This window comes from Phyllobates terribilis, unplaced genomic scaffold (assembly GCF_046119375.1).
Source record: "Phyllobates terribilis strain yellow unplaced genomic scaffold, ASM4611937v1 Scaffold_1__5_contigs__length_1240528914, whole genome shotgun sequence".
NCBI classification, from domain to species: domain Eukaryota; kingdom Metazoa; phylum Chordata; class Amphibia; order Anura; family Dendrobatidae; genus Phyllobates; species Phyllobates terribilis.
The window spans coordinates 622,262,084-622,279,528 of record NW_027362761.1 but is presented as its reverse complement, the minus strand read 5'-3'; the positions used below and the strand labels follow the sequence as shown (position 1 = coordinate 622,279,528).

Here is a 17,445-nt window from a genome sequence, read left to right as displayed (position 1 = left end):
GGATACAGCCTGTATATATACACACACTACAGCGGAGGATGCAGCCTGTATATATACACTACAGCGGAGGATACAACCTGTATATATACACACTACAGCGGAGGATACAGCCTGTATATACACACTACAGCGGAGGATACAGCCTGTATATACACACACTACAGCAGAGGATACAGCCTGTATATACACACACACACACACTACAGCGGAGGATACAGTCTGTATATATACACACACTACAGCAGAGGATACAGCCTGTATATACACACACTACAGCGGAGGATGCAGCCTGTATATATAAACTACAGCGGAGGATACAGCCTGTATATATACACACACACTACAGCGGAGGATACAGCCTGTATATATATACACGCTACAGCGGAGGATACAGTCTGTATATACACACTACAGCGGAGGATACAGCCTGAATATACACACTACAGCGGAGGATACAGCCTGTATATACACACACTACAGCGGAGGATACAGCCTGTATATATATAAACACACTACAGCAGAGGATACAGCCTGTATATATACACACACACACTACAGCGGAGGATACAGCCTGTATATACACACACACTACAGCGGAGGATACAGCCTGTATATACACACACACACACTACAGCGGAGGATGCAGCCTGTATATATACACACACTACAGCGGAGGATACAGCCTGTATATACACACACACTACAGGATTGGATACAGCCTGTATATATACACACACACACTACAGCGGAGGATGCAGCCTGTATATATACACTACAGCAGAGGATACAGCCTGTATATACACACACTACAGCGGAGGATACAGCCTGTATATATACACTACAGCAGAGGTTACAGCCTGTATATACACACACTACAGCGGAGGATACAGCCTGTATATACAAACACACTACAGCGGAGGATGCAGCCTGTATATACACACACACTACAGCGGAGGATGCAGCCTGTATATATACACACACTACAGCGGAGGATGCAGCCTGTATATATACACACACTACAGCGGAGGATACAGCCTGTATATATACACACTACAGCGGAGGATAAAACCTGTATATACACACACAATACAGCGGAGGATACAGCCTGTATATATACACACACACTACAGGGGAGGATACAGCCTGTATATATACACACACACTACAGCGGAGGATAAAACCTGTATATACACACACAATACAGCGGAGGATACAGCCTGTATATATACACACACTACAGGGGAGGATACAGCCTGTATATACACACACAATACAGCGGAGGATACAGCCTGTATATATACACACACTACAGCGGAGGATACAGACTGTATATACACACACAATATAGCAGAGGATACAGCCTGTATATATACACACACTACAGCGGAGGATAAAACCTGTATATACACACACAATACAGCAGAGGATACAGCCTGTATATATACACACTACAGTAGAGGATACAGCCTGTATATACACACACACTACAGCGGAGGATACAGCCTGTATATATACACACACACACACTACAGCGGAGGATGCAGCCTGTATATATACACACACACACACTACAGTAGAGGATACAGCCTGTATATATACACTACAGCGGAGGATACAACCTGTATATATACACACTACAGTAGAGGATACAGCCTGTATATATACACACACACTACAGTAGAGGATACAGCCTGTATATATACACACTACAGCAGAGGATACAGCCTGTATATACACACTACAGCAGAGGATACAGCCTGTATATATACACACACACACACTACAGCGGAGGATACAGCCTATATACACACACACTACAGCGGAGGATACAGCCTGTATATATACACTACAGCGGAGGATACAGCCTGTATATATACACACACTACAGCGGAGGATAAAACCTGTATATACACACACAATACAGCAGAGGATACAGCCTGTATATATACACACTACAGTAGAGGATACAGCCTGTATATACACACACACTACAGCGGAGGATACAGCCTGTATATATACACACACTACAGCGGAGGATACAGCCTGTATATACACACACAATACAGCAGAGGATACAGCCTGTATATATACACACTACAGTAGAGGATACAGCCTGTATAAACACACACACTACAGCGGAGGATACAGCCTGTATATATACACACACACACACTACAGCGGAGGATGCAGCCTGTATATATACACTACAGCGGAGGATACAGACTGTATATATACACACTACAGCAGAGGATACAGCCTGTATATATACACACTACAGTAGAGGATACAGCCTGTATATATACACTACAGCGGAGGATACAACCTGTATATATACACACACTACAGCGGAGGATACAGACTGTATATATACACACTACAGTAGAGGATACAGCCTGTATATATACACACACTACAGTAGAGGATACAGCCTGTATATATATACACACTACAGCAGAGGATACAGCCTGTATATACACACTACAGCAGAGGATACAGCCTGTATATATACACACTACAGTAGAGGATACAGCCTGTATATATACACTACATCGGAGGATACAGACTGTATATATACACTACATCGGAGGATACAGACTGTATATATACACACTACAGTAGAGGATACAGCCTGTATATATACACTACATCGGAGGATACAGACTGTATATATATACACACACTACAGCGGAGGATACAGCCTATATACACACACACTACAGCGGAGGATACAGCCTGTATATATACACTACAGCGGAGGATACATCCTGTATATATACACTACAGCGGAGGATACAGCCTGTATATATACACACTACAGTAGAGGATACAGCCTGTATATACACACTACAGCAGAGGATACAGCCTGTATATACACACTACAGCAGAGGATACAGCCTGTATATACGCACACTACAGCGGAGGATACAGCCTGTATATATACACTACAGCGGAGGATACAGCCTGTATATATACACACACTACAGCGGAGGATACAGCCTATATACACACACACTACAGCGGAGGATACATCCTGTATATATACACTACAGCGGAGGATACAGCCTGTATATACACACTACAGCAGAGGATACAGCCTGTATATACACACTACAGCAGAGGATATAGCCTGTATATACACACTACAGCAGAGGATACAGCCTGTATATACGCACACTATAGCGGAGGATACAGCCTGTATATATACACTACAGCGGAGGATACAGCCTGTATATATACACTACAGCGGAGGATACAGCCTGTATATATACACTACAGCGGAGGATACAGCCTGTATATATACACACACTACAGCGGAGGATACAGCCTGTATATATACACTACAGCGGAGGATACAGCCTGTATATACACACACTATAGCGGAGGATAGGAGGTCAGGGGACGCAGATTACACAGGAAGTGGTGAGATCCGTCTGTGTCTTGTCCTTATATAGAGAGAAGTGTCAGGAACTGAGGGGGAGGGGAGGGGGAATCACTTCTCTGTCATCCCGCAGCCTCCGACAGGAATGTCCATCCCCACCCACATGTGTAGAGCGTCAGCCCACGCAGGCACGCACGCAGCGTCAGCCCACGCAGGCACGCACGCAGCGCCAGCCCACGCAGGCACGCACGCAGCGTCAGCCCACGCAGGCACGCACGCAGCCGAAGCCCACGCAGGCACGCACGCAGCCGAAGCCCACGCAGGCACGCACGCAGCCGAAGCCCACGCAGGCACGCACGCAGCCGAAGCCCACGCAGGCACGCACGCAGCCGAAGCCCACGCAGGCACGCACCTAGCGTCAGCCCACGCAGGCACGCACGCAGCCGAAGCCCACGCAGGCACGCACCTAGCGTCAGCCCACGCAGGCACGCACGCAGCGTCAGCCCACGCAGGCACGCACGCAGCGCCAGCCCACGCAGGCACGCACGCAGCGCCAGCCCACGCAGGCACGCACGCAGCGCCAGCCCACGCAGGCACGCACGCAGCGCCAGCCCACGCAGGCACGCACGCACGCAGCGCCAGCCCACGCAGGCACGCACGCAGCGCCAGCCCACGCAGGCACGCACGCAGCGCCAGCCCACGCAGGCACGCACGCAGCGCCAGCCCACGCAGGCACGCACGCAGCGCCAGCCCACGCAGGCACGCACGCAGCGCCAGCCCACGCAGGCACGCACGCAGCGCCAGCCCACGCAGGCACGCACGCAGCGCCAGCCCACGCAGGCACGCACGCAGCGCCAGCCCACGCAGGCACGCAGCGCCAGCCCACGCAGGCACGCACGCAGCGCCAGCCCACGCAGGCAGGCACGCACCTAGCGTCAGCCCACGCAGGCACGCACGCACCTAGCGTCAGCCCACGCAGGCACGCACGCACCTAGCGTCAGCCCACGCAGGCACGCACCTAGCGTCAGCCCACGCAGGCACGCACCTAGCGTCAGCCCACGCAGGCACGCACCTAGCGTCAGCCCACGCAGGCACGCACCTAGCGTCAGCCCACGCAGGCACGCACGCAGCGTCAGCCCACGCAGGCACGCACGCAGCGCCAGCCCACGCAGGCACGCACGCAGCGCCAGCCCACGCAGGCACGCACGCACGCAGCGCCAGCCCACGCACGCACGCAGCGCCAGCCCACGCACGCACGCAGCGCCAGCCCACGCAGGCACGCACGCAGCGCCAGCCCACGCAGGCACGCACGCAGCGTCAGCCCACGCAGGCACGCACCTAGCGTCAGCCCACGCAGGCACGCACGCAGCGTCAGCCCACGCAGGCACGCACGCAGCGTCAGCCCACGCAGGCACGCACGCAGCGTCAGCCCACGCAGGCACGCACGCAGCGTCAGCCCACGCAGGCACGCACGCAGCGCCAGCCCACGCAGGCACGCACGCAGCGCCAGCCCACGCACGCACGCAGCGCCAGCCCACGCAGGCACGCACGCAGCGCCAGCCCACGCAGGCACGCACGCAGCGCCAGCCCACGCAGGCACGCACGCAGCGCCAGCCCACGCAGGCACGCACGCAGCGCCAGCCCACGCAGGCACGCACGCAGCCGAAGCCCACGCAGGCACGCACGCAGCCGCAGACCACTCACGCAGCCGCAGACCACTCACGCAGCCGCAGACCACTCACGCAGCCGCAGACCACTCACGCAGCCGCAGACCACTCACGCAGCCGCAGACCACTCACGCAGCCGCAGACCACTCACGCAGCCGCAGACCACTCACGCAGCCGCAGACCACTCACGCACGCAAATAGCGGCAGCCCACGCAGGCACGCAAGTATCGGCAGCCCATATGCTCCAGCACGCAGGGTTCGGTGCACAGGCAACCATGGAGAAATATTCTTAAATCGTGCAGTGACGCAACGTCAGGTCCTGTGTGGTCTGCAGCCGAGACAGCCCCCCCCCCGGGAGCCGATGAGCAGCCGGGACAGCCCACCCCTCCCCCTACGGAGCCGATGAGCAACCGAGACAGCCTCCCCGGGAGCCGATGAGCTGCCAGGACAGCCCCCCCCGGGAGCCGATGAGCAGCCGGGACAGCCCCCCCCCGGGAGCCGATGAGCAGCCGGGACAGCCCCCCCCCGGGAGCCGATGAGCAGCCGGGACAGCCCATTACCCATGCAATTAGCTCGTCTTCCTCTGCTTACTGTCACTGAATGGAAACATTGATTCCTGAGATCATATATTAATTACAATGGCTCTCAAATGCTGGAGGTGACGGGTGGATCAGGTTCCATCGATCGATCACAGCGCATCCACAGAAATCCACCACTGTCAAAAAAGTGACCGCAAGACTATCAGAGCGCGCAGACCTCCTAAACGGTATTGTGTCACCCTCTGCTCACAGAAGGAAGGACGTAGCCATAGATAACTCATACAACAAGGAGCCGACTGATAGCAAACCACAACCACGAGAAGGGGGTGAGACAGAAAACCGGGCCTCCTGTACTGCGAGCAGGAACCAAGACAGTCCCCACAACCAAAACTAGTGCTCCCCTCTGTACTGTAGGGCTGTGGAGTCGGTGTCCATTTTGGTGGAGTCGGTATAAAATGGGCCGACTCAGACTCCTAAAATATATGATAAATTGGGTACAGTAGTTTAATGCAGCTTGTGGGGAATATTTTTTCATAAGAATTTGGGAAAGTTCTGAAATGTCCTATAAATGTCTGTCCTATTCCTGATCTCAGGGTCTGGACTTTTAGCTGAGATGAATCTGTGCTGCAGTAAATGTACATAAGTAGTGAAGCTTCTCCTCTACAGACACACAGGGAAGGAATGCCCACACTCATCTCAGAACTGCTGGAGTGAACAGAGAAGCAGGATTAAGAACAAAAAATAACAGGTTCTTGCTATTGTAACTGATGACGCTTCAAACATGATAAGTAGAATTAAACTGATGAATGAGAATAATGAAGGTGAACAGCAGCTAGAAGAACATTTCACATTCAGTATGTTGGAGATGGAAGGCCGCAGTAACAGATATTACTACAGAAGAACAGCAAAATGATTCTTTACAATGAGATGATCTTGTTGAAGCTGCTTCACACCTCTTTCCTATTCATCACATGAGCTGTGTTGTGCACACGCTGCAGCTGGCAATAAGAGATAGTCTGCAGGAGGGACATGCTGCAACTCTGATCAGCAAAGGGAGGAGATTGCCTATTGCTGCCAGAACCCCTAAAATTTATTCCATCTTGAAGAGATGCGCTGGAAAAGGGGCAACTGTGGAATTAGAACATATTTCACTTGCTCTCAAAGAAGTAGAAGAGTTCAATCCTTCATCAAAACTGACTGAGCGAGGCAAGTCCTTCATACCCCGAGATGGTTACAGATGTTCCCATGTGGTCACTGCTTTACCACCGACCTAAGTTAGTGAAGAGAGGTTCTTCTCCAGCCTTAAATAATGAGGTCAGATCTGAGGTCATCTATGGAGGAGGATCTGATGGAGACGATGCTATTTCTCAGAACAAATTCATACACTGCACAAATCTTATTCAATACGTTTTTGTTAAAAACGTTTTTTCCACTTCCTGCAGAGTGTAGAATAAACTGTAAATGTGCAAAAGTTCTCTTCTTCTTAAGTTGTATTCCAATAGACAGAACATGCAATATATCTAAATAGCTCCATTATTGTATCATAAGAATGATTAAAAGCCTGATGTTACCATTTTACTACAGTAAATTTATCACTGACACATGAGCCATGTATGAGGGAGTCAGAGGTCTGGCTTACCAACTCCACAGCCCTGATACAAGGCCCCGTCCCCCGCGCTCCCCCTCGGCTACACCACGGCCCCGTCCCCCGCGCTCCCCCTCGGCTACACCACGGCCCCGTCCCCCGCCCTCCCCCTCGGCTACACCACGGCCCCGTCCCCCGCGCTCCCCCTCGGCTACACCACGGCCCCGTCCCCCGCCCTCCCCCTCGGCTACACCACGGCCCCGTCCCCCGCGCTCCCCCTCGGCTACACCACGGCCCCGTCCCCCGCGCTCCCCCTCGGCTACACCACGGCCCCGTCCCCCGCGCTCCCCCTCGGCTACACCACGGCCCCGTCCCCCGCGCTCCCCCACGGCCCCGTCCCCCGCGCTCCCCCACGGCCCCGTTCCCCGCGCTCCCCCTCGGCTACACCACGGCCCCGTCCCCCGCGCTCCCCCTCGGCTACACCACAGCCCCGTCCCCCGCGCTCCCCCTCGGGTACACCACGGCCCCGTCCCCCGCGCTCCCCCTCGGGTACACCACGGCCCCGTCCCCCGCGCTCCCCCTCGGGTACACCACGGCCCCGTCCCCCGCGCTCCCCCTCGGGTACACCACGGCCCCGTCCCCGACCTCCCCCTCGGCTACACCACGGCCCCGTCCCCCGCGCTCCCCCTCGGCTACACCACGGCCCCGTCCCCCGCGCTCCCCCTCGGCTACACCACGGCCCCGTCCCCCGCGCTCCCCCTCGGGTACACCACGGCCCCGTCCCCCGCGCTCCCCCTCGGGTACACCACGGCCCCGTCCCCCGCGCTCCCCCTCGGCTACACCACGGCCCCGTCCCCCGCGCTCCCCCTCGGCTACACCACGGCCCCGTCCCCCGCGCTCCCCCTCGGCTACACCACGGCCCCGTCCCCCGCGCTCCCCCTCGGCTACACCACGGCCCCGTCCCCCGCGCTCCCCCTCGGGTACACCACGGCCCCGTCCCCCGCGCTCCCCCTCGGCTACACCACAGCCCCGTCCCCCGCGCTCCCCCTCGGGTACACCACGGCCCCGTCCCCCGCGCTCCCCCTCGGGTACACCACGGCCCCGTCCCCCGCGCTCCCCCTCGGGTACACCACGGCCCCGTCCCCGACCTCCCCCTCGGGTACACCATGGCCCCGTCCCCCATGCTCCCCGCTCTCCTCTGTGCACAGAGTCCTCTGTCCTGTCTCTTCCTCAGCCCGCAGTGATGCATTCCTGCGCTCTCGTCATGTCTGTCATCCACCTCTGTGATTACTACATACCGATCAGAGTCTGTATCCTCCAGGCGTGAATTCTGCAGCTAGAGGCGCCGCCCGCCCGCCGCCGGGTGACACACGGGGCGGAAACACCCAGACTTACACATATATGAGGACACCGAGCTAACGCGTTTCAGGACCTGATCCATACACAGTGAGGAGCTGCTGGGACAGCAAAGATCTCTGCAGAGCCGAGACACCGGGAGGGAATCACACCGGACCAGAGGGGAAATGTACAAATGTGACTCACCAAGGAGATGTCTAACTCCTCAAATTACGTCCATCACCCAGAGCGAGCAAGCAAGTATGACAGGCAAAGGCAGCAGGAAGGGGTTAAACAGGAGGATGTGCCCAAGATGAAGCAACAGGAAGTGAGTGCGCAAGAGACAGTCCAAGAGAAGCACAGAGAGAGACAGAGTGGAGAGTGCAAGAGACAGAGCCGAGAGTGCCGCTCTAGATAGACAGAGCACAAGAGTCAGGATCAAGAGCACCATAGAAAAATCAAGAGAAAAATAGCACGAGGGCGAGAGGCAGGGCCCAGAGAGCCACCGCCGCGAGGGCGAGAGGCAGGGCCCAGAGAGCCACCGCCGCGAGGGCGAGAGGCAGGGCCCAGAGAGCCACCGCCGCGAGGGCGAGAGGCAGGGCCCAGAGAGCCACCGCCGCGAGGGCGAGAGGCAGGGCCCAGAGAGCCACCGCCGCGAGGGCGAGAGGCAGGGCCCAGAGAGCCACCGCCGCGAGGGCGAGAGGCAGGGCCCAGAGAGCCACCGCCGCGAGGGCGAGAGGCAGGGCCCAGAGAGCCACCGCCGCGAGGGAAAGAGGCAGGGCCCAGAGAGCCACCGCCGCGAGGGAAAGAGGCAGGGCCCAGAGAGCCACCGCCGCGAGGGAAAGAGGCAGGGCCCAGAGAGCCACCGCCGCGAGGGAAAGAGGCAGGGCCCAGAGAGCCACCGCCGCAAGGGAAAGAGGCAGGGCCCAGAGAGCCACCGCCGCAAGGGAAAGAGGCAGGGCCCAGAGAGCCACCGCCGCAAGGGAAAGAGGCAGGGCCCAGAGAGCCACCGCCGCAAGGGAAAGAGGCAGGGCCCAGAGAGCCACCGCCGCGAGGGAAAGAGGCAGGGCCCAGAGAGCCACCGCAGCGAGGGCGAGAGGCAGGGCCCAGAGAGCCACCGCCGCGAGGGAAAGAGGCAGGGCCCAGAGAGCCACCGCCGCGAGGGAAAGAGGCAGGGCCCAGAGAGCCACCGCAGCGAGGGCGAGAGGCAGGGCTGGCATGTAGCATGCGGCATACAATCAGGAGCTGGGCACTCATCCGATGATTCCACTGACCAGTCATTGAGATCTAATTTACATACATTTTATTAAAAAAAAAAAAAAAAAATCAGAGGCTTAATTAGCTGAAAGACAAGCTCACCGTCCATAAGAACAAAACTTCACTCAACTGACCAGCTGGACTGCGAGCTCACCATAGAGGTGAAGAACAGAGGCTCAACTTATCAGACCCTACTAGAAAAATACAGGGGCTCAACTAAACAGCTGGATGACGAGCGTGCCGTACAGGAGAGCGGAGAACGAGCTGCCCAGCTGGGTAACAAGGGCACGGTACAGGGGAAGAGCACAAGTGCAACTGACCTGCTGGACAGTGAGCGCACCATAGAGGTGAAGAACAGAGGCTCAACTTATCAGACCCTACTAGAAAAATACAGGGGCTCAACTAAACAGCTGGATGACGAGCGTGCCGTACAGGAGAGCAGAGAACGAGCTGCCCAGCTGGGTAACAAGGGCACGGTACAGGGGAAGAGCACAAGTGCAACTAACCTGCTGGACAGTGAGCGCACCATAGAGGTGAAGAGCAGGGGCTAGCGTGACCTACTGAACAGCGAGGACACTGTACAGTGAGAGCAGTGCCCACCTGACCTGCTGGACAGTGAGCGCACCATAGAGGTGAAGAGCAGGGGCTAGCGTGACCTACTGAACAGCGAGGACACTGTACAGTGAGAGCAGTGCCCACCTGACCTGCTTGGCAGTGAGCGCATCATAGAGGTGAAGAGCAGAGGCTAGCGTGACCTACTGAACAGCGAGGACACTGTACAGTGAAGCAGTGGCCCACTTGACCTGCTGGACAGTGAGCGCACCATAGAGGTGAAGAGCAGAGGCTAGCATGACCTACTGAACAGCGAGGACACTGTACAGTGAGAGCAGTGGCCACCTGACCTGCTTGGCAGTGAGCGCACCATAGAGGTGAAGAGCAGAGGCTAGCGTGACCTACTGAACAGCGAGGATACTGTACAGTGAAGCAGTGGCCCACTTGACCTGCTGGACAGTGAGCGCACCAAAGAGGTGAAGAGCAGGGGCTTAAGTGAGCCACTAGGTGGAGAAGGAGAAGAGCGGAGGCACAAATGACTAGCAGGACAGCAGACACACTGTACAGAAGAGCTGCAATAAAGTGGGTGCACCGTACAGGGCAAGAACAATGGTGCAACTGACAAGTTGGACATTTTTCGGACGTACAGCAATTCAAAAGGAGAGAACCCGGTAGAGTCCTACAGCACCTTCCGGTAGGAGAACAGGAACTGCTGCAGGTTTATCTACCAGTCTCCCCCCTCGGACTCCACATACCGACTAATGAGCTGCTTGAGCGTTCTGTTGAAATGCTCACACAACCTGTTAGTTTCAGGGTGGTATGGGGTGGTACGCATGGGGCGGACCCCATGTTTCTTCCAGAGGGTCTGAATCACATAGCTTTGGAACTGGGTACCTTGGTCGGTCAATACCTCCTGTGGAAACCCTACTCTACTAAAAATGTCCACGTGCGCCGCATCTATGGATGACAGGGCAACGGAGTCCGGTTAGCAGGTGGCAAAGTCAACCAGGGTAAGGATAAACCTCTTTCCGCTGCAGCTGTGTACAGCTAAGGGGCCCACTAAATAGATGGCAACCCGCTGGAACGATTCCCCTATCAAGGACATAGATTGGAGCAGGGCACGGTAGGGTACTACCCCCATCTGTTCACAAACCGGACAAGAAGATCGGCATTTTTGCACCTCTTGAGCAACCCTTGGCCAAAAGAAACTAAGCAACAGACGGGCCCGGGTCTTTTTGACACCCATGTGCCCAGTTGCAGGGACGTCATGGGCCAAGGGCAGGAGTTGGGGGTCGGTACTGCTGGGGAACCATGAGTTGATGCACACGGGACCAGGGTCTCTCGGGGCAGGATGCAAGCTTTTCACGATATAACAGTCCATTCTCCCATCTATACACCTCCCCCTAATTTCTTTCACCAGGTCGAGCGGCTGCACTGCGGGCAGGCTCTAGGGTGGGGCCCGTGATTTGGGCTTCCTAAAGTCCAGGGCTACTCATCGCCACCGGCTCAGAAGTGGATGATGTAAGCTTGGAGTGTGGGTTACCCTCGGGCGGGGTGGCAGAAGGATCCACATCAGAATGTTGCTTGGCTTGGCTTGGCTGCGGGTGCTGACTGTGACAAATTGGCTTGACAGTCCTTATCCTAGGTCATTCCCCAAAATAACAGGTGTGGGGAGGCGGTCCACGAGTCCCACCTTGACCTCTCCCTGGTCGGTACCCCAGTCCAACTGCACATGTGCTGAAGGAATGTCCGAGCGCTGACCTCCAGCCAGGGAGATGGTCACTTGGCGGCCGGGTAAATAGTGTTCTAGTGGGACAATATCTGGGCTGACCAGGGTCATGGAAGGCCCAGTGTCCCAAAGTTCCTTGGCCTGGATGTGGCAATGGAGGTTGGCTGCTGTAGGCTGGCCAACCCACCGTAGAGTATGGATGGGATATATCACTTTTTCCACTGCTGGTGTATCCCGGGGGTAGCATCCCTCAGACCAGACTGGCTCATTTTGGTAGATATTGACCGACTGGGCAGGCAGACAGGCTCAAGGCATGGGACCCCGGCACTAGGGACACTCTTTGGCAACGTGTCCAAGGAGCCTGCATGTATAACAGCGTCGTGGGTTGGGCAAATCACGGGTACTGTTGGTAACCCTTTGTCCTGATGGGTTTTCTGCTGGTTAGCAGTATAGTCCAGCTTGAGTGACTGGTGGCTGGTCTAATCTTAGGTTGAGATGTCCTCTGGGATTGGTGGACATATCGGGTCTCCAGCAGAGTCGGTTGGCTGTAAACTCGTCGGCCAATCGGGCTCCTTGCTCTGGGTGTTGGGTTTCCGGTCGGCTACCTACTCTCGTATTTCTGGGGCCATTTTCTCTATAAGTTGCTGGAGCACGACTAACTCTCGTAGGGCAGCAGCGGCGTGCGCAGCGCTACTGTCGAGCCAGAGGTTGCAGTGTTGTCGAAGTTGACTGCCAAATTCTTCATAGGAAACCCCCCTGGAGAGATAATGTTCAGAACTTGATGTGATATCTCTTGGAGTTGATGGTAGAAATGGCCAGCAAGGTGTCCTTAATAGTTTCATAGTCTAGGCAGTCCTGAGGCCCAAGCGACCGGGCAGCATCCCGTGCCTGGCCAGTCAAACTACTCCACAGGTATTTAGCCCAATCAGCTGTGGGCACCTCGTGCATCAGGATCAAAGTCTCAGAATCCTGCAGATGTTCATTGACTTCGGTGTTGGACTCATTAAAACACAGGCACGTCTCTGTAGCAGAGAGGAGTTCCTTGCTGTTGGGCCATCAAGGGGTAGGGATACTGGAACTCCCAAAACTGATTCCATAACACAAGCCCTGGTCCCAATGCAACCAACAACTCCTGGATTCGGGCTGCTGGGGACTGGGTTGAATCCAGACTGCCACTGGGTCCTTGCTCTGGCAATTCATCTGGGTCCATTTCAGTGGAGCTTTCGTCGTCCTCCACAACGTTCTGGGCATCCCAACGGACCAATTCCTTGATCAAATCCGACAGTGTCGGTGGCCAAGAATTCAATCCGTTGGAGCTGGAACGGCTCTTGTAGTTGCAGTTTCTTGCTGCGGCTATACATCTACTCCGGTCCTCTTCCCAAGGCAGAGCTGGTAGAGTTGGACCTAGTGTTGTCCGAAACCTGCTGTGTACGCCTCACCTATTGTCTGCTGGGTCTGTCTGTATGCCTCTCTGGCTGTGGAACCCTTGGACGGTGTCTGCAAACACCAGTCCCCCCTGCAATTCCCCTGTATGCACCAGGCTGAGTAGTATCCCACTGCTGCCACCAATGTGTGAAGACCCGGGGTCTTCCATGGGCAAAACACTACTCAGACAACACAGGGTGAGGGTAAACAGCGTGGCAATAATTTATTGAACGACCAGCAATCACTAACCTATAGAACAGTCCCAGCAAATACACAAGATGGTGCAACCTACACAGTCTCACCCTTCCGCTGGCCTGCCGGGATTAGAGTCGTGAGATATGTGGCCAGGTGACCTGATTGTCCCAACCTGGATTCTTCACATCGTCTCACAGTTCAGCAATGGTCAATGGAGCAGTTTTGTATCTTTACAGCCAGGGCTGTGGTCCCTTAATCTGTCATCCTGTAGGGTCTCACTGAACAGAGGCAGAGACCCCTTTTTATAGTTCACATTTGTCAGTTCAAGCCATCATTCACAGGTCAAGGGTCAGGGATCATGATCTTGATCTTATTTCACAATGCTCCACAGCTCATCCCCTAATGTTGACTGGCAAACACCCTACAGAAGTATTTAACTTATCTAGAAAACATCCATTGTTCAATGACCCTGAGTCGCTGTATTACAAGACAGTCAGACAATACATTGTCGATAGCAGCCATTCATCAATTACCAAATATCAACTCAAGTGATCAACATTCAGGATTATTCAAACAATAATCTGTGTTGAGCAACCAAAGAAGAAGAACACAAGTTCAGAAGTCAACATAAAAATATGCCATGTATGTCTGCCATGATTAAGGAAAGCGGTGTCGTCACAGAGGTTAAGCTGCCATAACTGTGGACACAACCCCGACCGGAAGAAGGTACAAGGAGAAGTGTCCCGGAATAGATGGGACACCTCAGAGTCCATTAAGCAGCATCTGCAGCCAGTCTGGGTACACGAGGTGGGGAGGGGAGCGGCGAGCGCAGCTACACACGAGGGGGGGAGGGGAGCGGCGAGCGCGGCTACACACGAGGGGGGGAGGGGAGCGGCGAGCGCGGCTACACACGAGGGGGGGAGGGGAGCGGCGAGCGCGGCTACACACGAGGGGGGGAGGGGAGCGGCGAGCGCGGCTACACACGAGGGGGGGGAGGGGAGCGGCGAGCGCGGCTACACACGAGGGGGAGGGGGCGGAGCAGCTATACACAGAGGTGTCGCACATATACGAGGGGTATACGGCTATACACAGAGGTGTCGCACATATACGAGGGGTATACGGCTATACACAGAGGTGTCGCACATATACGAGGGGTATACGGCTATACACAGAGGTGTCGCGCATATACGAGGGGTATACGGCTATACACAGAGGTGTCGCGCATATACGAGGGGTATACGGCTATACACAGAGGTGTCGCACATATACGAGGGGTATACGGCTATACACAGAGGTGTTACACATATACGAAGGGTATACAGCGTTATAGGAGCAGTATACAGCGATATAGGAGCAGTATACAGCCATATAGGAGCAGTATACAGCGTTATAGGAGCAGTATACAGCGATATAGGAGCAGTATACAGCGATATAGGAGCAGTATACAGCGATATAGGAGCAGTATACAGCGATATAGGAGCAGTATACAGCGATATAGGAGCAGTATACAGCGATATAGGAGCAGTATACAGCGATATAGGAGCAGTATACAGCGATATAGGAGCAGTATACAGCGATATAGGAGCAGTATACAGCGATATAGGAGCAGTATACAGCGATATAGGAGCAGTATACAGCGATATAGGAGCAGTATACAGCGATATAGGAGCAGTATACAGCGATATAGGAGCAGTATACAGCGATATAGGAGCAGTATACAGCGATATAGGAGCAGTATACAGCGATATAGGAGCAGTATACAGCGATATAGGAGCAGTATACAGCGATATAGGAGCAGTATACAGCCATATAGGAGCAGTATACAGCGATATAGGAGCAGTATACAGCGATATAGGAGCAGTATACAGCGATATAGGAGCAGTATACAGCGTTATAGGAGCAGTATACAGCAATATAGGAGCAGTATACACATGACCGTACAGCGGTATACCGGGACTTGTGACGAGCGCTATATAAAGTTGCCTCCGGCTCAGGACTTCCCCGCCGGGGCCTCACAGACACACACAGGCCGGGCTGTGGCCCCCGGGACCCCGGGCCGCACTCACCCTCCGTTCTCCGGTCTCTCTGACTCCTCAGTGTCCGACCCCGCCCGTCCCGCTCTCCCCCACACTGCCTGCAGTGCCGCGTTACTGCCACCAGGGGCCGCTGTGCACAGAGCCTCGCTACATTCTTCTATTCTCCGCTAGAGGCCGCTACATACAGAGCGTCCAGATCCACCTGTCCTCCTGCCGCTAGAGGCCACTCTACCCAGACCGCTCTCTATGTTATTAGCCGAGAAGTCCCGACATCTTTATGACTGGCGGCTGTATGACAACTTCCGGGAGCTGACCGCGGCCGCCATCTTTAGTACTGGCAGCGGGGGAGGGGTCCTGGAGTCAGATACAGCAGACCTCAGTGAGGTTGTGTGCAGACGGTCCGGAGCCGGCTGCGATTCTGCTCATTGTGGAAATGAGCGGCGCCATATTTTTTTTCACCTGCGGACTTTCCTCATACAGGTTAGGTGTATGGGGAGAGCCGGCCTGCGGACCCCCCGGAGGAGGTAGACGCGCCATGTGTCCGCGGGTGATGGGAGACGCAGAGTGGACGTGGGATTTCTCCAGATCCATCCACGGCGGTACCATCCGCGGTGATCACTGACCCAGGGAGGGAGAGACGACGTGACGCGCGCCCCGGAAAACTGTGGCCACGCCCCAATCCACGCCCATTTACCATTATCTTTCTCTTCTGGCAGGAGGAGTTGTCAGAGGGGCGCTGGTAATGAGGGGCATTCAGCAGATGCCTGAGACACCCAAATCCAGGACTAGAGAGGAGCGGAGGGGTCCCGGGTCTCTGCCGGCTGGACACCGTGAATCTCTCCGGCGGCTTCTGATCCCCCCGGTCAGCATGATGTCCTCTGTGCGTCCGGCTCGTCTCTCTTTGTGGATTATTCTTTCTTCATTCACAGTCGGAGCCGCCAGACCTTTCTCATCTTTCTCTACACCACCGTTCAATAGTTTGGGGTCACGCAGACAATCTTGTGTTTTCCATGATACTTTTATTCATCAGATGAGTTGTGAAATGATTAGAAAATATCGTCCAGACATTGACGAGGTTAGAAATAATGATTTTTATTAGAATAATTTTCTCCTTCACACTTTGCTCCTTTGCAGCAGTTCCAGCATTGCTGACCTTTCTAGCTGTTAATTTGCTGAGGTCATCTTGAGACATTTCCCCCCATGCTTCCTGAAGCCCCTCCACAAGTTGGATTGGCTTGATGAGCACTTTTTGCACCATTCGGTGAAGCTGCTCCCACAACAGCTCAATGGGGTTGAGATCTGGTGACTGCGCTGGTCGCTCCATTACAGATAGAATACCAGCTGCCGGCTTCTTCCCTATAGTTCATGTATAATTTGGAGGTGTGCTGTGGGTCACTGTCCTGTTGTAGGATGAAATTGGCTCCAATCAAGCGCTGTCCACAGGGTATGGCATGGCACTGCAAAATGGAGTGATAGCCTTCCTTATGCAAAATCACATTTACCTTGTACAAATCTCCCACTTTACCAGCACCAAAGCAACCCCAGACCATCACATTACCTCCACCATGCTTGACAGATGGCGTCAGGCACTCTTCCAGCATCTTTTCTGTTGTTCTGCGTCTCACAAATGTTCTTCTGTGTGATCCAAACACCTCAAACTTTGATTCGTCTCTCCATAAAACTGTTTTCCAATCTTCCTCTGTCCAATGTCTGTGTTCTTTTGCCCATATTAATCTTTTCCTTTTA

General features: G+C 54.8%; 1 protein-coding gene across 3 annotated transcripts in view; it reads right to left on the bottom strand.

Annotated features, from left to right (window-relative positions):
- Positions 1 to 15,871, bottom strand: part of TLN1 (talin 1) — a 115,584-nt gene extending 99,713 nt beyond the window's left edge. For 2 of the 3 annotated variants that reach the window (XM_073684474.1, XM_073684488.1), the window contains exon 1: positions 15,730 to 15,871. The gene's annotated coding sequence lies outside the window, so the exon portion shown is untranslated. Of the gene's footprint in view, positions 1 to 8,712; positions 8,851 to 15,729 lie in introns of those variants that run through there. The other variant, XM_073684479.1, reaches the window with a different exon arrangement.
- Positions 15,872 to 17,445: the final 1,574 nt, after the last annotated feature.